Below are 26,078 nucleotides of genomic sequence, written 5' to 3'. Positions count from 1 at the left end.
GCTGTGACTTGATCTTTTTGTCTTTCAGATGGCCTGAGAGTACCTGTGCTGAAATGGAATTGTCTTTGAGTGGACACCTCTTAGATGAGACCTACTGTGGCCAATAGCTCCTGAGGAACTGAAGCCTTCAGTTCAAAACTTGTGTGAGAATAATGAATCTTGCCAACTACTGGAGTGAGCTTAGAAATGAATCCATCCCCAGTTGACCCTTGAATGTAGCCTTGTCAGAGACCCAGAGACAAAGCATCCTGCTAATCTGCACTGGGTTCTAGGCCCACAGAAACCATGGGATAATAACTTTGTGTTGCTGTAAGCCACTGAAAACAAACAAATAAAATACTTAAGATGTTCCCCTGTGGAAGGGTTCCATTGCCAGGGATCTGCACTTCACAACCAAAGGGATTAAAGAGAATTGCCTTCTTCAGATTTCAGACTGTGGCCTGCTTCTGGTTTTTCTTTCTATATTCATATATATGTTTGTTTAAATCATCCTACTTTTGGAGCAGGAAAAATTACTATTACAGTTTATACAAAGGGAAGAAATCTGGTACATGCTAAAGTTATTCATCTGTAACTACCTGACGAGCCCAATTAGTTGCTTGCTCCTATGGATTCTGAGCCTAAAATCCCTTCAACAGATCTTTGACCTTTTTTCAGGTAAGTTTTTGGAAGTATCCTATTTATTCACTTACTTGGGCCAGAGACTATAGAGATTAAGAGAAAGTTTGATATTTGACCCTAATTTTAGGCTAAAACAATTTAGGTGGAAAGAACAGACACAATTCAATTTAACCATATTCAACTGCTGTGCTTTAGAAAGCTGGGAGTGTGGAGAATGGAGTAGGTGTACAGAAAAATAAGAACAGTTCTGTTCTTGAGGGCTTGATAAAGGCTGCTGTGAGTTGGATGGACAATAATTACTACTGACTAGGTCTAGCTGGGATAGTTAGGGGAGACTTTCTGAAAGAGGCAACACATGAGCTGGGTTCTAAATCTCAAACAGGATTTGATGGCTGAAGATGAGGGTAATAAAACAAGAGAAACAAGTACATTCCAGATAGAAAGAATAGTATAAGCCAAGAAAAACCTATTCCAGGGCAGCAGGGAAGAGTCTGAAGTGGCAAAACAAAGTAGGAGGCAAAGCTGTCAATATAAGTAACTTGGTAGAGAAACATTAGGAGTTTGGATTTTATCCCATTGACTAGGAGGATTTAAAAACAGAAAATGCCCACAGGGGCCAGGCAAGTTATGAGTAAATAAAAGGTCCAGGTGTAAGTGCAACAGGGCCCATGGACATAGGAATGGGGGATGTGAAAAACCAACCTTTGCTAACAGTGAGTTCTACTATGCAGCTTTAGCTGATTATAGCCAGACTCGAAAGCAACCTTTGTAGGGTTGACAGTTCTTGTGATTGTTCAAGAAAAAAATTTATGTAAAATCTACTGACTTGAAAATACTAGATTAATTTATTTAATGTTATAGAGCTCAAATAAAACACATTTGTCTTATTTATAGCCCAGGAGCTTTTGGTGGTGATGGTGGGTAACAATTTTGGTAGGAGAGAAGGCTATGAGTTGAATGGTGTCTTAGGAATATTTGGCATTTGTGATAGATTGGACAAGGTAGAGATGTAAAAGAAAAAATGTCTCAGGCCGGGTATGCTGGCTCACACCTGTAATCTGAGTACTTTTTGTGGCTGAGGTGGGATTGTTTGAACCCAGGAGTTCAAGGCTAGCCTGGGCAATATGGTGAGACCTTGTCTCTACAAAAACGTTTATTAAAAAATTAGCAAAGCATGATGGTGTGCACCTGTAGTCCCAGCTACTTGGGATGCTGAGGTGGGAGGATTGTTTAAACCGGGGAGTTCGGGGCTGAGGTTAGATGAAATACCACTGAAAGGCCACTGCATTCCAGCCTGGGTGACAGAGTAAGACCCTGTCTCAAAATAATAATAATAATAATTGCATCAGACCACTTAAACAGGAAGACCTTATTCAAGATTACCACAATAAGGAGAGAAATTGAATTCAACTTTGCCGAATGAAAAGTGGGAGAGTTTTTAAGCACTGAGATGCACTAGTAGAAAAATATTGAAGGAAGTTAGTGGAGAGGTTGATCAATGTGATGAGAACATCTGTAATTGCTAACTGGCTGTTTTAAAAGCTAGGCTCCCATCCCTCCACGGAGACTGGACTGTAAGAGTGCTATCTTTCTTGAGGAGTACATTTCAAAAGGATGGCTCCGAGGTCCTTCCCATCCCAGGTCCTTCAGACATTCCTGGGTTATACAGGATTTATATCTGTTAAAGCAAACTAAATATGGCCAGAGAAGGACTCCTTATTTCTATATTTGAGTCCACGTGAATGAAATGCAACCTAACTTAATGGGTAGACAAGATTGAGAACCTAACTTGGGAGTGTGTGCCTGTAACAGTGGCTGGGCCTTGGCCAATCCCAGCAGCCATATGTCAACCACTCATACAGTGTGGAGTGTTCAAACTGTGTTCAAATAAGGTAAATGCCAACCTGTAACCAATCCAGCTGTTTCTGAACCTCACTTCTGATTTCTGTACATCACTTTTCTTTTTTTGTCTATAAATTTGTTCTGATCATGAGGCATCCCTGGAGTCTCTCTGAATCAGCTGTGATTCTGGGGGCTGCCCAATTCACAAATCATTCATTGCTCAATTAAACTCCTTTAAATTTAATTCAGCTGCAGTTTTTCTTTTACCACATCTAAAACGCAGAGAAAGAATTTACAAGTGCAAGTTTTCTGAAGTAAATGCTCTAAGAAAAGGGAGGACAGAGGCCTAAAGTTAGAAATAAACTTGTCTAGGCTGGGCGTGGTGGCTCATGCCTGTAATCCCAGCACTTTGGGAGGCCGAGGCGGGCAGGTCACTTGAAGTCTGAAGTTTGAGACCAGACTGGCCAACATGGTAAAACCCCGTCTCTACTAAAAATACAAAAATTAGCAGGGCATGGTGTGCATGCCTGTAGTCTCAGCTCCTTGGGAGGCTGAGGCAGGAGAATTGCTTGAATCAGGGAGGCGGAGGTTGCCGTGAGCCGAGATCGCGCCACTGCACCCCAGCCTCGGCGACAGAGTGAGACTACATCTCAAACACACACACAAACGCGCGCGCGCGCGCACACACACACACACACACACACACACACAACTTGTCTAGAGTTTAGTCAAGCTGAGTGTTAAGGCCAACTCATTCAGAGGATAAATGCAGGGAGAAGAGTTAGAAGCTATGGCAATAATCCACATGTCACGTTCTAAAGTCCAAAATGAAGGACTAACACCTGAACCAAGAAAATGTGTGAAAGGCCTTGAAATGAACGAAAAAGATTACTAGGTGCTTTCAGCTGATAAAGTAGGTCTTTTCTAGTGAGCACTCTGCCAGTTTATTTGAATCTATGAGGTTTTTGACTTTCATTGCCTGTGAATTGTTTTCCAAGGATTTACAATGTAAGTTGTGGTTAACTGATTGCAATACAAATTAATCTTCTTTATAGACATGCAAATGAGATCTGTCTGCTGTAGGAACAATTCATTTTCCTTCCCCCGCTACTCATGTAGTAAACCAGTTTTATATCTACTTATAAATTATTTACATCTATTTATAAATTCATGTTAGCATTTCTTATTGCTTATATATGGGTGGTTCTTTGATTGGAATAGCTTACTGGTTCTTTGTTAATTAAAGAGTTACAATATTTAACATGTGTTTGTTTAATTACATGAGAGTCTTAATTATATAGTTTTAAAAAACATTATTCTTTAATACCTATAAGAGAATAAAGGTATAAATGTAAGAGATTTAAAAGATAGAATCAATACAACCCAGTGAAAAATGTGAAGGTTAAGAAAAAGGAAAAAAAAATGATGCTGTTGAATTTTGTATCCAGGGGCTTGGATGGATGATTTGTCATAGAGAGAAATAGGAGTAGCAGGAGGAAGAGAAGTTTGAGTGCCAAAGTGGGAGGAGAGGCATTCCTTCTTTTACAAGTACTGAGTTTGAGAGGAGGTTAAAATATGCTAGTGAAAATGTCCAGCATTTGGACATGATGTGATTGGAAGTCCCATGGGAGATCAAGGCTAGTTGTATCATCTGGGAGTTGTCTTTACATGGGTGACCTACAGAGACGATGATATCCCTGAGGAAGAAAGTAACAAAAGGAGATGAGGGCAGAGCCTTGGGGATTACCCACATTTAGGGACAGGATGATAAGCTGAGGCAGCAGAGCAAGATAGATTATAAATGGTGTTTACAGTTTTTCTCAGGAGTCGGAAACCCTTTAATCCTTTCCCTGCTTCTCTAAGAATTTTATCTTAAACCTCATAGCCTTTCTTCTTTCTTCTTCTTTCTTCTTCGTCTTCTTCGTCTTCTTCCTCCTCCTCCTCCTCTTCTTCTTCTTCTCTTTCTCCTTCTCCTTCTTCTTCATCTTCTTTTTCTTCTTCTTCTTCTTCTTTTTTTTTTTTTTGAGATGGAGCATCACTCTGTTACCCAGGCTGGAGTGCAGTGGTGCGATCTCAGCTCACTGCAACCTCCACCTCCCAGACTCAAGCAATTCTCGTGCCTCAGCTTCCCTAGTAGCTGAGACTACAGGCATGCACCATCATGCCTGGGTAATTTTTGTATTTTTAATAGAGGCAGGGTTTCGTCCTGTTGGCCAGGCTGGTCTCGAACTCCTGACCTCAAGTGATCCTCCTGCCTCGGCCTCCCAAAGTACTGGGATTACAGGCATCATACCCTTCCTTCTATCTATAAACCTTTTCTTCATTCATACATCCTGACTTCCCACTTTCCAGGAGTCATTTCTCTCTTCTGACAGTTCTGAGCTTGTCTGTCAAATAACTTGGAATCTAGAAAATATAGGTGTGACTTCCAGAGCTGCCATTTTAAGCTGTGCAACTAAGCACAAGTGAATTCAGTTCACTGAGCATCCGTTTTCTCATATGACAAAAGCTGACCGTGATACTTTCTCTATACAGTAATTGTGAGAAATAAGTAAGGTAACATAAGGCACTGCTAGGCAGAGCACTTGGCATATAGTAAATGCTCTTTGAATCTGAGTATGAATTGCCAGATAGGCTCCCCTGTAACGGCATGATTCATTTGTAACTTTTGCCCACAACTGAAAGATTTACAATTACACCCCATTTATTGGGGAAAGAGCTATTTATCACAATGAACTATTGTGCTTTTTGAATTCCAAAAGAATTAACCTTCCTCTAAATTCCACTTCCTTATTCCATCGCCTTTTCTCTTTTTGGCTTTTAGTGTATGACGGAAACTTTTTTTCTTGCTTATGCCTCATTTCATGATAGGCTTTCCTAAGCTTATAAGCATAGACCACAGAAATATCAGGAAAATATGAAACTGTAAAACTAAGGTCCAATCAGGTTCAGAACTTTGGTTTAATGTGAATCTTTGTATCTTTTCTCCATGGAAATTTCATATTGCAAGGAGTAGATAAGTGGCTTGCTCTAAGAGTTTAGGAGTGATTAGGTAATTTATTTTCTGCCTCTGTCGGCGCCTGCTTTTTTTTGTTACATTTTATTCTAAACTTTTGTTAAATACATATTTATAATTGAAAGGTTTTATAGTCCATTATGTGCCTTTTATTAGCTATTGAGTTCACATGAAGTTTTCTCTAGGAATCAGCCTGAAAATAATGCTTCTTTATTTTTTATCTTCAAGGTACCCAACCCAGTTGAAGGGGAAAAAGAATGTCTGTGAGATTCTGTTAAATTTCTATCCCTACTCCTATAGTTTCGTCAAGATCAAACAGATTCCACACATTGGCAGCCACACAGAGCAGGGACCAAATCAGATGCATATATGAAGCTGCAATAAAAGAGAGCTTTATAGAAAGGAAATAAAGGCCTAGCAGGCATGGCTGGCTGACAGCTGAAGAAAGTGCTACTATCATTAAGGGGAAGCAAATATACTGCCAAGGTTCAGAGAACATAGTATCAAACATTGCATATGGACCCAATGCTGGGTGACTCATTCTTTTGCTCTTATTGTAAATGGGAGAGCCAAGTGCCTATTCAGAAAATCTGTTGACAACAAGATATAATCTAAAACACTTTAATAGTTGTTGAGATTTGTCAGATTCTTTGTGCAAGAACTGTGCTGAGTAACCCAGCATCTATTGTCTAATCCTACTTTTTAACCATCCAGTTACTTTACTTATGAACAATTTTTTCCAGGTAGGGTACAACATTGAAGGAAAGCAGTGCAATCATTAGAAATAGGTTATGTCATCACTGAGTTTAAAATTATGTGCTTTTAAAATTTTATTTCAGGTGTGTCTTTCATTATATTTTTAAGATACTAATGTAGTTTCATATTCCTCAGCTACTGGGCTTGCTAAATCTTGTAATGTATATTGATTACTTATAGATGGAGAGCAACTGAAGTTCCTAACTAAATCCCCTCCTTTCTCCCTTCCCTCCCTCTTTCTCTTGTCTCTTTCCTTCTCTCCTCCTTTCCCTCCTTTTATCTAGCAAATATTTACTGAACACTTACTAAGCTCTGGAAGTAGAGTAGTGAAAGCCCTTCTGCACTTAAAAAGCTTCTAGTTTAGACAAATTAAACAAATAATATGAGTATTCCACATAATGATCAATGGCATGAATGTCGTGAAACAGGATGCTGTGATGGTGACTGGGCAGTGGGGGTCCTTTAGATTAGGTAGGCAGGAAAGGCCTGTGACATCTGCCTGTGACTTGAATGATAAGGAGGAGCCAGTCATGGAAAGAACTTAGGTCAGGCCTACCAGGCAGAAGGAACAGTAAGGACAGGGGTTCTGAGGGTAGATAGAGCTTGGTGTATTTAAAGAGCCGAAAGGCCATTGTGATTGGTCTCTGGTAAGAGTGAAGATTGCTGAAGTCAGAGACTGAGGCATTGTCTGGTTACTTAGAACCTTGTGAGTCTCTGTCAGGAGGTTGGGTGTTGATCCCAATACCAGGGGAATTCATCTAAATGTGGAATTGTTATGATTAAAGTTTACAAAGGTAACTCTGATGTGAGGTGAGGAGAAAGAACTTAAGGAATTAGAGTAGAAGCAGAAAGGTGCTTTAAGGAGGCATTTAGAGTAATGTCAATAGAAATGATGGCCATTCAATTTGGGATGTTGTTTCTAAGGGAGAAGGGAGTAAAGGATGGTAGGTAAGAAACTAGCAGTGCTGATTTCAGATAAGATAGTAGAATATAAGGAAAAGGGGAGGATCTGATTTAAGAAGTGAGAAACAAAATAAACTTGATTAATCTATATAATTTATGGAGATTTTGGAGTGTTATGACAAGAATGAGATTTCCTTGTAAATATAAAAATCTGCCTAGATCTCAATTTCATTTTTCTTCAAATCTCTCACAGATGTCACAGCTGAGGCCAATGATGTTACCTTCATCCTTCTGCTGTCTTCTCTACAACTCTTGCAGGCTCATCACCACTCCAGAGTCTAGGGAAACTCACAAGTTAGGAGAATTTAGGAAGATACAGATCTGAGACTCAATGCTAAAGCACCCTTCTAATATATGAGGATCACATTGCCTTTAGAGACTTAGATTGACTTAGATTATTTAAAAATGAACAGTCACAAATTTATATTTTTTAATGATTAAAGTTCTAAACACTCAGTATTCTGAGTTTGATACTGTTGTTCATTTTACTAATGAATGGGTCTTAGAAAGAATTTTATTGCGCCTGTAGTAGGGAGTCATATATAAATACTCCTTCTGACAGATAATTTCAAGAACATTTTAATGGAGGGCCTAAAACTTGTATGGCATGACATTTAAGATAGAGGAAGACAGAAATCAAAAGTGTTTTTTTTCCTTTTAATTAGTGGTGGTAACCTCACTATCACAGCTCTCTAAAGTTAAGTTTGACTATATTTGTTATTCTTGAAAATAGGTTCAACTTGACCGGCCAGCCAAGTATTTTCCAACAACCTTCCACATATTCCATTTACACTGAAGCTAATATTGCCCCCACATTTCAATATTATTGTGCTTACAGGAGCATGGCTGAGCTTATTTGATAACACCTCTTTAAATTCAGTTAATTAAATGGAAAAAAGTAAAAAACATTTGTTACTATAGTAAAAAAGTTTATTTGACTGGAATTTTTTCTTCTTTTTGGACTGATTGTTTTGGCATTGTAAATCTGCCTTCCAAATTCACCCACAAACATGTTTCTGTGGAAACAGAGCCACAAATAGAAGCAGTGGTTATTGATTTTCCTTTGGGGCTACCACCTTGTTTCTGCAAAAACCCTGGAGAGCATGTGCCAACTTCCATGTGTATTTTATCTCCTCTTTTCTCTCCCTATTGCTCCCATACCCACATGAGTTTTAAAATAATCAGTTATCTATTATTTATCAAAAAGCCAGTAAACTGGCTGTGTCTTAGTCATCTCAGGCTGCTATAACAAAATATTATAAACTGAATAACTTATAAATAACAGACCTTTATTTCTCACAGTTCTGAAGGCTGGAAGTTTGAGATCAGGGTGTCAGCAGGATCAGGTTTTGGTGAGAGCCCATTTCTTCATTTATAGACACCCGCCATATTTGTGCTGCATCCTCATATGGCAGTAGGAGGAAGGGACGTCTCCAGGTCTTTTTAATAAGGATGTTAATCCTATTTATGGGGCCTCTGCCCTTATAATCTAATTACCTTTTAAAAGCCCCATCTCCAAATGCCTTCACACTGGGGGTTAGGTTTCATTAAAATAATTTTAGGGAGACAAAAGCATCAAGTCTATAGCAAGCTGATGCAACAAGGAGGGGGGAGTCTAGACTTTTCCTGTTATTTGAGCCTTTTTGATTTGGTCCACCTATAGCCAGTTTCTTCTGATTCTGGTTTTTAGGAAGCCCACTCAGGCTCAGACTAACCCATCATCTTAGTCAGCCCCCAATGCCACATCGAAGCTGTTCTTCCTCATGTTCCCCAGTGTTCTCTAGCCTCTCCACAATACTAAGTTCCTTGTCCTTTCATCTGGGCCTTCCACCTTGATATGGTTTGGCTGTTCTCCTACCCAAACCTCATCTTGAATTTCCATGTTTTGTGGGAGGGACCCAGTGGGAGGTAATTGAATCATGGGGGCAGGTTTTCTCATGCTGTTCTCATGATAGTGAATAAGTCTTATGAGATCTGATGGTTTTTTAAACACAGAGTTTCTCTGCACAAGCCCTCTTCTCTTGTCTGCTGCCATGTGAGATGTGCCTTTCACCTTCCACCATGATTGTTAGGCCTCCCCAGCCACATGGAACTGTGAGTTCTCTATTAAACCTCTTTCCTTTGTAAATTTCCCAGTCTCTGGTATGTCTTTATCAGCAGTGTGAAAACGGACTAAAACAGTAAACTGGTACCAGGAGTGGGGTACTACTGAAAGGATACCTGAAAATGCGGAAGTGACTTTGGAACTGAGTAACAGGCAGAGGTTGGAACAGTTTGGAGGGCTCAGAAAAAGACAGGAAAATGTGGGAAAGTTTGGAACTCCCTAGAGACTTGTTGAATGGCTTTGATAAAACTGCTGATAATGATATGGACAATGAAATCCAGGCTGAGGTGGTCTCTGATGGAGATGAGGAATTTGTTGGGAACTGGAGCAAAGGTGACTCTTGTTATGTTTTAGCAAAGAGACTGGTGGCATTTTGCCCCTGCCCTAGAGATTTGTGGAACTTTGAACTTGAGAGACATGACTTAGGGTATGTGGCGGAAGAAATTTCTAAGCAGCAAAGCATTCAAGAGGTGACTTGGGTGCTGTTAATGGCATTCAGTTTTAAAAGGGAAATAGAGCATAAAAGTTTAGAAAATTTGCAGCCTGACAATGTGATAGAAAAGAAAATCTAATTTTCTGAGGAGAAATTCAAGCTGGCTGCAGAAATTTGCATAAGAAACAAGGAGCAGAATGTTAATCCCCAAGACAAGGGGAAAAATGTCTCCAGGGCATGTTAGAGACCTTTGTGGCAGCCTCTCCCAAGAGAGGCCCTTCTCTGTGTGTGTCTTTGCTGTGTTTCTCTCATAAGGATACATTTCATTGGCATTAGAGGCCACCCAGGTGATCCAGAATGTGGAGATCCTCATCTTGAGATCTTTGATTACATCTGCAAAGAGCATTTTACCAAATAAAGTAATATTCACAGATTCAGAGGATTAGGACATGGACATATCACTTGGGGGAGGGTGGTATCATCATTTAGTCCACTACACATAGTAACTATCAAATAAACACTATGAAGAAGAGTAGCTGTTAATAATAGGATGATAATAAGTACTCGTTGGTAGGAAAATCAGAGCACATCTCCACTGGCTGTCTTTATATTTTCTTTCTTCTCTAAATTTATTTTATTTTAACTTTTTTAACTTTTACTTTACGTTCAGGGGTACATGTTAAGGTTTGTTACATAGGTAAACTCATGTCACAGGGGTTTCTTGTACAGATTATTTCATCACCCAGGAATTAAGCCCAGTACCCAATATTTATCTTTTCTGCCCTTCTTCCTCCTTCTACCCTCCATACTCAGGTAGGCCCCAGTGTCTGTTGTTTCCTTCTTTGTGTTCATAAGTTCTTATCATTTAGCTCCCACTTATAAGTGAGAACATGTGGTGTTTGCTTTTCTGTTCCTGCATTAGTTTGCTGAAGATAATGGCCTCCAGGTCCATCCATGTTTCTGCAAAAGACATGATCTCATTCTTTTTTATGATTGCATAGGATTCCATGGTGTTTATGTACCACATTTTCTTTATCCAATCTGTCATTGATGGGCATTTAGGTTGATTCCATGTCTTTGCTGTTGTGAATAGTGCTGCAGTGAACATGCACATGCATCTGTCTTTATGGTAGAATGATTTATACTCCTCTGGGTGTATACCCAGTAATGGGATTGCAGGGTCGAATAGTAGTTCTGCTTTTACCTTAGTGGACTCTGTCATGTTACTTTCCCACATCAGTGACTTCCCTCTTGCTGCTGTTGTCACATGAGAGACTCTTTTGAAATCTTTATATCATTCCTTAAGGTTCAGCTAAAGTTTAACCTCCTCTGTGAAGTCTACTATGATCAATACTGGTGATAATGAAAGCACCTAACATTTATCAAGAGCTTACTTGTCATAGCACAAGAAGCATTAATCTCTCCATTGATATCCCCATTGTTCTTCCTTCCTTTGACTTCCTATAATATTTGTATCTGTACCACCATAAATTCTATTTAATTATATATTCTCAGATATAGTAATTATAGGTTATGCATGTAGCCTATGTATAAATTCTTGATAATATATATTATTCATATAGTATTTTACTACCACCATTACTACTGTGGTTAACTTCCATTAGAGTACTTAACATGGGCCAGGAGCTGAGCTAACTACAGTTGACCTTCAAACAATACAGGGCTTAGGGGTGCCGACCCCCACACAGTGGAAAACATGTATATAATTTTGACTCCCCCAAAACTTTACTACTAATTGCCCACTGTTGACCAGAAGCCTTACCAATAATATAGACAGTCAACATATATTTGGAATGTTATATGTATTAAATATTATATACCTACAAGAAAGTAAGCAAAAAAATTATTAATAAAATCATAAAAAAGAGAAAATATATTTACTCTTCCTTAAGTGGAACCGGATTATCATAAAGGTTTTCATCCTCATCCTCATCCTCTTCACACTGAGTAGGCTGAGGAGGAGGAGAAAGAAAAGGGGTTAGTCTTGCTGTCTTAGGGGTGGCAGTGGCAGAAGAGGTGGAGGAGGTGGAAGGGGAGGCAGGAGAAGCAAACAAACTCGTCCTATTATTGGAAAACATCACCATATAAGTGGACCCACGCAGTTCAAACCTGTGTCGTTCAAGGATCAACACTGTCCTTAAATTTTCTTTTTTAATCCTCAAAGCGATTCTGCAATGTATATGCTTCCATTATTCTTAATCTTTAGATGAAGAAGCTGAAGTTTATAGTTGTTATTTGCCCGTGGCCTACAAGTGACAGAATCAGAGTTGAGCTAAGGCCATCTAATTTTAGAGACCACACAAATGTATACATTGTCTTAAATATTTGCTGCTATATCACATAAGGATTAGCCTTGTCTTCCTAACCATTTGGGTAGATTTGAAGCTTCTTAAGGCTATACCTCTGCTGTTCACAATTGCCTGTTTCGCTGAGTGTTTGGAATGAATACAAGTTTTATCTTGTCTTATATTTTAATGTAGGGGATGATTTAAATGATTCCTTAGCCAAAGACTATTTGTTTTATTTCCTTTAGAAAGCAGGTAATACCTCTTTGCAATGCAGAAGTAAATGGCTGAAAGACAGCTTGAAAGGACAAAAACTGCTTCTTCAACTTACCTTTGCCCACCTCCCATCTTTTGTAAACTTTTCTTCGTCACAGGTAGACAGTCAAGAAATTCAGCATAAATTATTTTCCTCCTTGATATTGTAAAGGTCATTAATTAGAGAGCATTACTAGCATCAGTGGAAGACTGAGAACTGAAAAAGGTGTAGACTTAACCTGTGACAAAGCACTCTAAAGTCCAGGTAGAGGAAGATAATTAACATGATTGTCAAGGAATTTATAGGCCTGTTTTATTTGCTATTCTTCAATAGCAAAACCTTTGCTCTCACAGTACCATGTCCACATAAACTCTGATCTGGTGAGATTTCCTTTCCATTTATTTCACTCATCCAAAGAAACAGAAGATGGTAAGATTTAAAATACATTTTTTTTTCAAACCATCCTCAGACAGTTGTCTTGGTAGTTTGCATCAGATAGGGTAGAAAAAACCAGAATTATGGATGTTAACAGAGAGAAATACCATTTAGTTTTCTCTGAATTTTATTTTGTTAATATTCAATTAATTATTTTATCTTCCATTTACTCTGCAATAAAAAGATTTCTTTTGAAGAAACAAATTAAAAATTCCCCCATCTTAATGAAATGATCAAAATATTTAGTTAAGAGTTATCAAAAATTTCTATTAAAATTACCAAACTAACCTGGCAAATAAAAAAAGTGAGTCATTGTGTTATAAAAATGTTTACTTTGTCAAATAGATTTTAGGAATAGAACAATTATCTCCTTTCTTATGGCATTCATTTGGTTCTAACTGGTGATGATAATAGTATTGTTGATGACAGCTCACCAGCTTATGGTCTCAGAATTTTTCATCTTTACTGCATTTGATCTTCACAACAGCTTTATGGTGAAGCTACTGTTTTAATGCCCAATGAACTGGTAAGAAAAATAAGAATCAGAGATTGTATATTTTCCCAAAGTCATATAGCTAGTGAACAATAGTCAGGATTTGCTCCTAGGCAGTTAGAATATAAAAAGTGTACTGCAAAGTGTGCTGCCCTCTCTAACAACTGCCAATACTTTGTTCTTTATGAACAAACATTTTATATAGCTGACAATGTGACGATGTTGAATTTTGAGTCCTTTGCTCCCAGAAAGCAGCAATGTTGAAGAAATCCTCCTACCCTATAAGGATCACCCTGAGCTGGTGTATTTCAAGCTAAGACCCACCTCCATCCTTCCTCATTACTCCGAAAACTCCTGGATGGCTCTCTTGCTTATCTGTCTTTAAAAAAACCCCAGACCCCCTTCCTTTTCTTTGAGATGTTCCTCATTAATGAATATTCTCTCTACTGCAGTAGTCTAAATAAAATCACTTATTTGGTACACTTGTCTTTCTCAGTTTAGTGCCATAACCAGGATATGATCAGCCCTTGTCTTGGGAGTACCTGCTTACTCTTCTTAGGTAAGGCCTCTTGGAGTGGTTTGTGGTCCACTCCTGACTGCTGATCTGGGACTCAGGACCCAGTGATGATTCCGACTTTTGGTCCTGTGATGTGGGCTCTTGTCTACCAGTAGCATGGTAATGATTTGATTTTGTTTCTTTTTTGGATATTCACTTGATTTCTGGTGCCCACTTATTTTGATTTTGTGGTCTGAGCATTTGCTAATCTCTGTAAAGAAATGAATGATTTATAGAGATCTTGTCTTTGTTGGGTGAAAGATGTTAGAAACTCTAGTGTGTTAGTCTTTTGTGTTTGCCTACATGTCAGTTTCGAGGACAAATCAATCAAGAGCTTGTACCCACTGAGATGAGAATAGCTCTTTAACATGGACTAGTGAGCTTTGTATTTCTGTGTTTATGCTTGACCCATGACTGAATTTTAGAGTTGAGGCTATAAACTTTTTCTCTCTCTTTATACGCTTATGTCTGTATTTCAGAAAGGCTTTTACCTCTCATTGTATGAGAGTATAATATTTTCCTGCTTCTAGATGGTTTTACCAAATTTGATTATAAAATCTCTTAAAGTTCTATTCTAATTGGCTTAGAGGTAAATTATTGCTCATAAATGGAATCTTCCTAAAATTGCCAGAAATTCTAAGACTTTCAGTTTGCTAAATTTTAAAAATGTCCTTCTAAAAACTAACTCAGAAAAGTTTTAAGGTTTCAAGCTCATATAATTTAGGCAAAGCTTTACCAATGAGACATTAATATTTTTAGTTTAATAAAACAGCCATGTTTTATGTAATTTATCAATGTTAACTATAATACTCATGTAGATTTTTATTTTACTTGGTTATGTTTTCCCTAAACTTTTACAGGTTTACTGGTAACTATGCTAATATTTCTTCTACTTAGTGTTTAAGTCATAAAAATATAAATTTGTATTTACCAAATTGAATAATTATTTGTGTTTACCAATTGAACAAAACTTTATTTCATTAGCAATTATACTTTTTAGTATGCTAGCTTGAAGATAATTTCCAAAATCTTTAGGTAGCTTAAAACCTTGAATTGATAATAAATTGAGTTACTTATGGGCTACTTGTTAGATTCCTAGATTATTTCTAAGTAACATATGAAAACAATTACTTATTTTAGTTTTAAGTTTGTATGCTTTTTATTTTTACTTTTATATGCTATAAAGAAGCTATATATTTTTGGATTTGTTAATGAACATGTTCATTTTCACCACTTTGAAGAGTTGTGCTGTAAGGATATATATGGCTATAAAAAGGTATAAAAGACTTTTGGAAAAGGAATTTTATTTGTCATAGCCAAAGTTGGCTAAAGTTTGATTTATTTATAACATTTTTAAAAAGAATATTCTATCAAAGATTATACTGTTGCAAAACTAGCACTTAGTTTTCTCCATTAAAGTAGCATTTTTAAAATTACTGGTCTGCTCTTCATAAGAGAAAATAAACGGTTATTCCTTAGCATCTGTGTAATCTACCTCAATAGCAAAGATTCTGTTTAGGCCTTAACAGACTAACCTATGGTTTGTGCTGCTTTATTATATCCTTGATTATTTAAGAAAACCATGGATTTTCACATAGACTATGAAAAGTAAGCAAGGCTGTGGACAATATCACCAAGAACATGCACATTCTAGCTGAAGACCTTCAAGACACTTAACCAATGGTATTGCATAACCATAAGATTTCTGCCAGCAACCTCTTAGAATCTGCTGCACTGATTACTCTTAGGTTCAATAACTGACTTTTTAGTGCCACCTATTTTACTAATATTTTCTCTTTTCTAGTTTAGGCATCACTCTTTTAAGATGCCTCACCTCAGACCTCTAAAACAACTGACCGGTTCAACTAGTTTTATAGTAACAATGCCAATAAGAACCATTGAGACTATTTCTTTAACCCTGCCTCACCCCATCTAGGATGCTTATTATTGCTTCTGAGTTGTTGAATGTTGAGTGAAGAATGACATTCATTTGTCTTGAACAAAAGGAAAAGACTGACAATGTTGGAGTTTATCTGAGCTCTGTGTTCCCAGAAAAGAGCCATAAGAAGAAAAGCCACAAAGGACCACCCTGTTCCACCATATTTCAAGTTAACGCCCACCTCCATCCTTCTTCGTATCATCTGTCCTATAACACCCATAGGATTCCAGGGTGAACACCTTATGTATCTGCCTCCATAAAACACAAGGTTCCTTCCTTTTCTTTGAGACTATCCTCATTAATGGATGCTCTTCATGTTGTAGTAGGCTAAATAAAATAATTTCCTCAATTCTCCTTTGCATTTTGTCTTTCATGTAACTTATTTCATCCAATTCTCACAACAACCTTAGAAAGCAGGCATCATCATTATCATCTTGCAGATGAGAACACTACAGTTAGAAAACTTCAGAAAACTTAATCAAGGTCATATAGCTAGTAATCGATGGATTTTTTTTTCTGATTTTAGAGTCTGTGCTCTTAACCTATAATTTATATATCAACATAAATTAGTCGCATCATTATGTTTTCATATATCACATTCAACTTAGTAATGAAATATTCAATAACTTCCTTAGAGTTGGAGAGAAGAGTATACTATACTGTTCTTTTAGCTTAAAAGCAGAGCCACAGTCCACCATTTGATGAGCACTATCTTGAGCAGAAAATTAAATGTTATTAAATATATTATTAGTACTGGGACTCTGTTGAGCTAAATTTGAAGCACATGGCTGGGCCACTAAGTACATACACATTAGTGGTGGCAGAAGACCATATAAACTGGAGCTCCCTTGAATGATTGCACCAAATACTTTGCATGAGTCCTGGATAGAAAAACCCTCCCAGATGATCACATATCAACCTAATTTTGTGCATATTGATCTTAAATCTTATTTAATATTATTTTAATTGTCTTGTAAAGGTTAGTATGTCACCCTGCTAAGAATCCTTAATACTCCTTACATTTTTCAGTAAGTATCTCACTGCAAATTCTGAAACTTCCTCACATACATATTTCTGCAATAAAGAAGGCCATAGAGAACTTTTTAGCTTTAGTTTGTTCCTTTTGAAGAATTTTTTCTCTCTAAATGAACCTGAACAAATAGAACAAGTAATCAAGATATTACTTTGAAGAGTGGCCCTTAACATTTTTGTCAATGCAAGATTCTAAAATAATTGCTGGAATGCTCTGCCTCTCAGAAATCACTCTCTTGGTGCTTTTAACTAACACAGAAGAATATGCATACATGAAATTATTCTAAGATAAAAGCAATGGTTCAATATTGTCTTTAAAATATCTTTAATTAGGATCCAGTCAGTTTTATCATGCATTATTCAAATTATCTGCCTTTTAAGTGGAGGAAGATTTAGTACAGCTAATGAAATATCAGGAAAATATCATAATGTCTTAAAGAAACCTGCTGTTGTTTAGAAAACTGCAAGAACAATTCCCATCTGCAAATGGTTATTTATTACTTAGTTATTTTTAGATTTTATTTTTGGGTGCATCGTTCACAGTAGCCTCTAGGTGCATTTGCAGAGCTTTCCTAGTATAGCTTACACACAACATAGCAGACAACATAAACACAGGCTGCATTCACATACGTCAGCATATAAGTCACACACAAACAAGTGAGTGAGGATACTTTTCATAGGGAGTTTATCACCCTATTGGGTGATCTAACAATTCTTTAAAAGCCAGTACATTTAAGTATTTGACAGTAATCAACGAGCTACTTTTTGCAGGGATAATGGTTGCTTTCTGGGCCATGCCTTGTGCCTATAAGTTTTTAATGAGGCTATAAAATGTTTATGTTCTGAAAATGAAATTCTTAGCTCTGAATTACAGAAAAAAGAAACCGCACATAATTTCATTGTAACATTGTATACTAGTTTGCTGTAACTCAATTGTGAAATAGTTTATATAAACTCATATGGAATGTGTAAATTTTAAGCACACTAGATATGACCATGGGAGGGTCTAAGTACAAGTACCAAGGGTTTCCCAAGGTTTTGAAGCAACTGGGCTTGTTGCTGTCAGAATTAATGCACTGGACTTGTGTTGGCTTCTGTTCAGAAAATTTCATCCCACCCACAGACCCAGATGAGTGACTTTGATTTGGGACACAGGTGACTTGGCCACTTAAGCTGGTAAACTGTGATTTGAGTGGCCTTGTTCAAACAGCTAAATCAATTAGATTCCTCCTTTTGGAAAGTTGAAAGTTTGTGAAGGACTGAGAGAGAGTGAGAGAAGGCTGGCTAATCGTCTATTTTTGTCTTTGAATCTTGGTTCCTCAGCTCTTTTCTGGACTCCTGTAAAATCCGAGTCTTCACCACTGTTGTATATACACTAGCTTGAATTGCTTTCCGTTCCTTGCTACCAAAAGAACCTTTAATAAAACAGAAGCTATAACAGTACGCAGCCCATCTTGCCTTTCAGAGAACAGGCAGCACCAGACCAGTGAAAGGAATCCTTAACCACATTTACAAATCAGGACACCTGGGGCTAGTAATCATCACTGCCTCTTAAGTAAATGTGAGTGGTATTCAGATGTAGAACTGTGAACATTCCCCTCTAACCCCAGGACTATCTCTCTAACCTCCTAGGGGTGCCCTCCTATCCATTTCCCCGCACTGAGAAGAGTGACTGAGCCTAGAATTAGGTACTAAGTGAAGGAAGGAGAGAGAGATGGGGTGTATTAGGTAGTGGTGTGGTATAATTAAATTGTGCAGTAGATGCTTTGTATTCACCGGGCTCCTTTTGGGAAAGCCTTTACTCTTTACTAACTTTTGAATCACTCTGCCTAATGGTTTTTCTTTTTTTTCTGCCCCAGATCATCACAGAACAAGCTTTCTTGTCATATAGTCCTCAGCTCAACTGTTATCTCAGTGAGACTTTCCTTAGCTACCCAAATAGAATTGAAACTCCCTTCCCTAACACTCCATTATTGTGTATTATTTTCTGGGTAACATTTATTGTTGTCTGAAATTTCTTGTTTGTTTGAGAGTAAGGACCTTGTCTTCACTTATCACTACTGCTTAGTGCTTAGACTAATGCCTGAGACAAAGTAGATGCTCAGTAAAATTTTGTCGACTGAGTGAAAAATGAATACTGTTAACATTTTGAATGTTCATGCTAATGTAATCTACAGCCATTTTAAAAGAAAAACTGCCAAAAATTCCAAGTTGGTTGAGTAGTAAGTTTTAGATTATGAAGGCCTAATAAAATTTTAGTATCATGTTATCACACTGGTGGGTTGATTGCAAACCTTTCTATCAATTCCTTTAAAGAGAACCTGTAAGAACCATTTATAGCCAACACGTTCTTGAGTTTCAGATACCATTGCAAAGTTTGCTAGTAAAAACAGTCTATATGTCTATTACGCAGTTCTGATGGGGTCTTAACTCAGGCTGCAAAGACAAAATATGGGGTGATTATCCTTTATCTGAAATGCTTGAGACTAGCGGCGTTTCCAATTTTGGAATTTTTTGTTTTTTGGAATATCTGCATTACATTTACTGGTTGAACATTGCTAATCTGAAAATCCAAAATCTGAAATGTTCCAATGAGTACATCCTTTGAGTGCCATGTCAGTGTTCAAAAAGTTTTGAATTATGAAGCATTTTGGATTTTGGATTTTTGGATTTGGTCTACTCAACCAGTACCACAGTCTGAGTGGCTTAAACAACAGAAATCTATGTTCTTATAGTTCTAGGGGCTGAGAAGTACAAGATCAAGGTGCTGATATACTAGGTTTCATTTCAAGCCTCTTCTCTAGGTTTTGAGGTGGCTGCTGTCTTGCTGTATACTCACATGAGACTTCTGTGTGCTCCCTGAAATGGTATCTCTTCTTATAAGGATACTAGTCCCATCATGAGGGCTTCACCCTCAGGACCTCATCCAATCGCGATTACCTCCCCAAAGCCCCATCTCCAAATACCATAACATTGGGAATTAGGGCTTCAACATATGGATTTTGGTGTGATCACAAGTCTTCAGTCCATGACAGATGGTTATTGTTTTAAAATGATGTCCTATATTTATGTTGTATTTTTATGGTTGTAGAATTCTTTCCCATACACTTTTTCATATGATCCATATTCATGATTTTGTGAAATATGACTGATGCTATAGTACTCATTTTTACAGACAAGAAAATTTAGGCCTACAAAGGTGAGTTGTCTTAGCCACAGGTTCTGCAGCCAAGAGGCTGGAGAGAAAAACCTATAGCCCCAGGATCTGGTCTTTGCTCCAGGCCCTCAAGCAATTCAAGAGCAATTGCTTTGGTCAAATGTTTACATAGCTCTTTTCAAGGGTTGCTATGAATAGTTAAAATTTCACTGTAAACTTAAAAATTTAAAGTTATAAATTTACTTTCAAGTTTAAACCTATACATGAATGAAGAAAAGGTCTCTTTGCTAAAAACCATCCAAAGGAAATGGGTAGTGTTTGTACCCCCATATAGCCTTTGGAGATGACAGCCTAAGATCTCTGTGTTTATTCAGAACAAGAGCTGATATGTGAGACTAACTGAGAAATAAATTGGAGGAGCTTCAAGTGTACATAAAATCTGATGTGTGACATGCTGTTCTCCAGGGTCAATGATGAGAAACTGAAAGTTAGCATCCTTATGACACCCATACTCTCAGCTTTGTTTGTTTTAAATTTTTGTTTTAAAATATATCAGTTGGCTAATCCCTAAAATTTTGTTTCTATCTTTAGCCAGGAGTGAAAAAAAGTGAACAAGTTACAGAAATAATTTTGGGTAGATTTCCCAACTGATCTGTACCCTGTGGGAATTTCTTCCACATGAGAATATCCTTCCTACAAGTATGGTCCTTGTTTTGAAAAGCATGTGCTGGACAAGCTTTTTCTAACACTTAAACAAATCAAAAGGAATGCTGGTCTGATGAAGTAGTTCGGATGCTGGCAGCCTGTAGAAATGCATGTAAACATCCTTATGCTGGAGAACAGAGGCTCTCTGTGAGCTTTGGTGATGGCTGTCCTTGGGCAGTAGGTGGAAGGTGTTGATCAAAATCAAAATGGGAGTGGAAGGGGAGAAGTCAACTCTCAAGAGAAGACGCCAGCCTGACTTAATGTCGTTGACTATATTTAAAGGGGCTGCCAATGATTTTGAAACACATTTTTTTTTTGCAGGGGATATACCATGATCTTTAGTTTTTATAAAAAGGATCACGTTTAGACATCTGGGGAAAACTCTTTGACATGAACAATTACACTTTACTGCAAAAGGCATGGCGGTGGTAGTATCTGTAGAACTGAAACACCGTCCCATACCCAAACCTTGTCTTGATTCACCTCTGCCCCAAGTTTGCTCCTGATTGGTGCCAGCAAATGAGGCTATGGATAATTTCTGTCTGCGCCAGGATTGGTACTTCACTTTCACTGAATCTCCACAACCACCCTATTTCCTAAGCACATATAAGGAAAACAAAGAGCTAAAGGATGATTCTATCTGACGGAGTGGATCTCAACACCAGTGATGCACCACAGTATCAGTGTTAATATGGGTTGTGTTGCAAAAACCGAGTTACTTCAATTAAAGAGGGGCATTTTTAAATAGACCTGCATTTAGAAAGCGAAATCTGAGATTATTTAAGGTTATGCCAATTCGATTTCACCCACTTGGCCTCTGAGATGCATTCATAAATGAAGGAGAAAGTGATGTCATTGCAGCTAGGAGGCCCGGAAATGCCTGCAACTCAGTCTATTTAGTGAATGCTGCAGTTGCTAATCTGGGTTTGCTCAAGGGTGTGTGTACTGCATATGAACTACATCTGTCCTGTGTGTAAAGGTGGAAAGGATTGAGAATCCTATCATGCAGTGTTTTTTCATGGATCCTACTTTGAGCATGGCATATCAGAGTCCTCCCTCACTGCTTCCCTTTCCCATTTCATAGTGGATCCTTAGCTTATCTTTCTTTATTTTCACACATGCTATTGTTGTTCAGTGAGCTTTTGCCATGGAACTCCTTCTGCCCTGAGAACCTTTCTCTATAACTTCAATTAGGTGCCACTTCTTTCTGTCCCTTGTGTGACTTCTATCAGCGTCTTACCACCCAAGTGTGTTGACTTGTCTGTCTCTTGCCGTCCAGAACACAAGTGTCCACACAGAACAGGGAGCAGCTGTCTTAATCACCATTGTGCCTGGCACCGTGCTGCAATCAGAGAGTCAGAGAATGAGTAGTCAGTCTTTCTCTCCAGGGTTGATGTTTTGTTGCTGCTATGGTCTGAATGTGTTCTCTCTAAATTCTTCTGTTGAAATCCTAACCCCCAAAGTGATGGTATTAGGATATAGGATTTATGGTGAGGTGATGAAACCATGAGGGCTGAGCCCTTATGAATGGGATTAGTGCCCTTATAAAAGAGGCCTCAGAGAGCTGCCTTGCCTTTTCTACTTTGTAAGGACCTAGAAAGAAGGCGCCATCTATGAACCAGGAAATGGGCTCTCACCAGACATTGAATCTGCTGATATCTTAATTTTATACTTCCCAGCCTCCAGCTCTGTAAGAAATCAATTTATATTGTTTATAAGCTACCCAGTTTATGTTATTTTGTTATAGCAGCTGAAATGGAATAAAACACTAATTATAGTAAGAAACAAATATGCTCTTCTGATATCTTAAGTTTTGACCAGTGCCTATATGCGTAAGATAGATTAGGAAGTGGTGGTGAACAGCCATTGAAAAACCCAAGAAAAAACTAGCCAAGTGACTCACATTTTATAAGGAATGATGGGCTGATCAAAATATCCCCATCCATAAATTTGTATATGGGAGCATGGAACCAAATCTCCAAGGCCTTCTCACCACCCCCATGCCCATCACTTCAGAACTTTAAAAGTGAGATAGATAGTTGAGAGGCTGGGGTGAGCAGGTGAAAAAGCAATCTTCTAGTTCTCTCACAACACATTCACTGAACTTTCTTGGCAAAGGGAAGCCTCTTCCATTATTCATTCGCATTCTACTCTGGGTCAAGTACAATGCTAGTTGCTCAGGATATAATGTCTGTTCTCAGTGAAGTATCACAGGCATGTTTGGGGAGATAGAGGAGTAAACAGAACATTGCAATTCACTGTGGACCACAGTCCTCAAAGAGAACAAAAACATTTATAATGGGCCTAGCTTGTATCCCACAGGGCTTCCTATCGTGCTTTGTACAGAGATGATCTGTTGGCCTCTGCCACTTTCTATATAAGCAAAGGCTTCACGGTGTGATCTGGAACATTTGTACCACCACTGAGATAATTCAAAGCCAGGGATACATTCTTTGTGGTAATAGGTGTATTTGGTGGTGGAGAGCTTAAAGAATTTTGACTAGTTGATGACTAAGAAAGGCAAGAAAATAATTTTTTCCTCTTTATAGAAAAGAGGGGCTGGGCACAGTGGCTCATACCTGTAATCGTGGTGGGCACTTTGGGAGGCTGAGGCAGGAGGAGAACTTGAGGCCAGTTTGAGACCAGCCTGGTCAGCATAGTGAGACCCTGTCTCTACAAAAACTAAAAATAAATAAATAAATAAAAGTAACTGGGCATGGTGACACATACCTGTAGTCCCAGCTACTCTGGAGGCTGAGGCAGGGGGATCCCTTGAGCCCAGCAGTTAGTTTGAGGTTGCTGTGAGCTGTGATCATGCCACTGCACTCCAGCCTGGGTGACAGAGTGAGAGCCCATTTCAAAAGAAAATAAAAAGTAAACAAGGTTTGGGGACTAAGACAAGGTAGATTTTTATTGGTCTCAATCAAAGAATTTTTTGCTACTGTTTATGGGTTCCTAGAAATTCCTAGGATAATTTCAAGGAGAGAAAGAGAATGTTTCTTGTTTGCTTTATGAATTAATTATTTAAATGGGCAAAGAGGTAGGGGTGTGTTTGTGCATGTGGTGGGAGAAGGCTGGGACGGGGCATGCTCTTCCCAGTTGGTCCTAACCTATCTCCAGCTCCAGTTAGTTGCTTCTGTTCCATCCCAGCACTATGTGCCTGTGCATTCTCCATGGCGGCCACTCCAACTCTTATGATTTTTCAGACATTGCTCTCCTTTCCTTGGGAATTCTTGCTTACTGCCTCCACACTAGATGCTGCTTTACTCTTTGCACCAAGGAGCAACATTCTCATACCTCCATCATAACACAAATCCCCTTGCTTCATAATCTGTATATGCATCTGTGACAGCCACTAGCTTGTACGAACAAATGGGCATAGACTACATCACTAGCACGGGGTCAGTCTACACTGCAGAGTCAGATATGTAAGGCCTTGTTCTGCTACATAATTAGCTATATAACCTTTGGGCAAGTTAGCTAATCATTGTAAGCCTTCATTTCCTTTTCTATAAAATAGTGGTTATAATAGTACTTATCACATAAAAAAGCATTTAGTTATGCAAATAAAATTACATAATATACATTCAAAGAACTTAGCACAGAGCCAGGTAGTAGGCAGACACTCAGTTAATCTTACCTGCCTTGCCCAAGTCCTCCTGAGAGTAGAGTTTTTCCTCAGCAGCATTCCTGTCGTATTTTAGTAATTCAGATTACCGACACCCAAGAAATGCAAATATTAAAGTCCTCAGGCATTGAAAACTTTAAAATTATCTGGGATAGGAACAAACAGCAAAAGAGAAGCATAATTCATAAAGTTTAAACACGATTCAATTAAAATATCCAAGCTTCAATACAACTATCATCTTTAGTACATCATTCCATCTCACTTTTCATCTCCCTGAAAGCACTGCATAGCTGTACCGGATTGATCTCATAAACTGCTTTTGGGAAACAGGTCCCAGTCCTGCTTTTTACTATCCCAAGAAATATCCTTCTAATGAGCCAACAATAAATATTACCAGTTATTTACTTCTGGTACGTATTAAACCGCACAGTGATATCACATTGTGGAGGTCCAGAGAGGGTTTGAGGCGAGTGAACATGATCGTTCTCACTTTTAGAGAAACCCGGTCTTGCTGCTCTTCGAATGAACTGCAGTAGGGAATAAATTGAGGCAAAGAACGTCTCTAGAGCCAGCATGAAGATACCTTTCTCTCAGCTCCTCCACCAGGGTTGAGGCCAGGGGGTTACAGTTAAACTTATTCATGCCAAAATTTCAAGCTGCACTAGCTGAAAGACGTTAGAAAAACCAGGGTCCACTCCAGGTTTCATTTCTTCTTTTTCTTTCACACTGATTACAATTTGATTTTGTGTGTGTGTGTGTGTGTCCGGTTATTTAAAAAGACAAAAGAAAAATCAAACAGCAACAAAAAGCAGCCCTCCAGGTGTCCTTTTCCGAGCCCGCAACGGTTAGGTGAGTGAGTGCAAGGCATATCTATAATTCAGCTCGGGAATATTTCCCTTAATAATTAATTGAGCATCACAAAAGGAGGAGGCCCAATAGAGCCCTTGAACAAAGCTGCCGCCCCGAGGACGACAGTGACAGTCCCGGCGCCAACCAACCAGCCCAAGGTCGGATTTGCTCCAGCAGTAGGCATAGCGCTGCCACTGCCTGCTTGGTCCATCAGGCGAGCTGGGAGAGGTGTCTAGGGAGACCCCGTCGCCACGTGGGCTTCTGGTTATTTGTGTGTGTGTGTGTGTGTGTGTTTGTGTTTGTGTGTGTGCGCACGCGCTCGCGTGTGTGGGAGTGGGGTGGGGATGGACAGCAAAACCCTTTTTTTTTTTTTTTTTTTTTAAATGGAGGTGGGCAGTGGGAGAGATCACTAAGATAGAGTCCTCCCGGGAGCCAAACCTCTCGCCCGGTTGATTCTGGCAAGCCTGAGACAGGAAAGCTGTCTACTTTCCTGTTTTGATGTGGTCCGAAGAAATAAACAAGAAACAAGGAGAGACCCCTCCTCAAACTGTAACTCCAGCCAATTAGCATGAAAAGCTCAAGAAGCTATTAACCAGAAGTTTCGGCTTTAGGGGACCAGGGACTTGCCCGAGGCCCTGGCATGCGCGGCTAGGTTTAACTTTCAACTCATAGTGACCTTTTCCCTAATTTAATGCAAAAAATCGCTCCCAGAGGTGGAGATTTAAGATGCTAATGATACATACGTCCTATGAAGAAGCATGTTAAACCACCATGCATGCACCAGAAAAACTCCACCTCTACATGCCCTGTCTATAGTTCTCCTTATTTCCCCTTACGAGAGAGGCCCGTAAAAGAAACCCACACCCTGACTTCGAGGAACAGCCCACTTTTTTTTTTTCTTGGTGTTAGCTCCCTTGTGCGCACAGGCTTTAATTAAAAGAAAGAAAGAAAGAAAACCAAAAAACTTGCTTTTTGCTGCGATCTCCC

General features: G+C 38.6%; 1 long non-coding RNA gene across 1 annotated transcript in view; it reads left to right on the top strand.

Moving 5' to 3' along the window:
* The window catches only part of LOC129525621 (uncharacterized), a 289,944-nt gene extending 273,977 nt beyond the window's left edge, over positions 1-15,967 (top strand). Inside the window, exons 6-7 of the long non-coding RNA XR_010135457.1 lie at positions 29-657; positions 15,718-15,967. This is a non-coding gene — a long non-coding RNA (uncharacterized lncRNA). The remainder of the gene's footprint in view (positions 1-28; positions 658-15,717) is intronic.
* Positions 15,968-26,078: the final 10,111 nt, after the last annotated feature.

The sequence above is a fragment of the Gorilla gorilla genome, chromosome 9 (genome assembly GCF_029281585.2).
Source record: "Gorilla gorilla gorilla isolate KB3781 chromosome 9, NHGRI_mGorGor1-v2.1_pri, whole genome shotgun sequence".
Lineage (NCBI taxonomy): Eukaryota > Metazoa > Chordata > Mammalia > Primates > Hominidae > Gorilla > Gorilla gorilla.
Note: the sequence above shows the minus strand (reverse complement) of the source record. Positions and strands in the feature narration are given on the sequence as shown.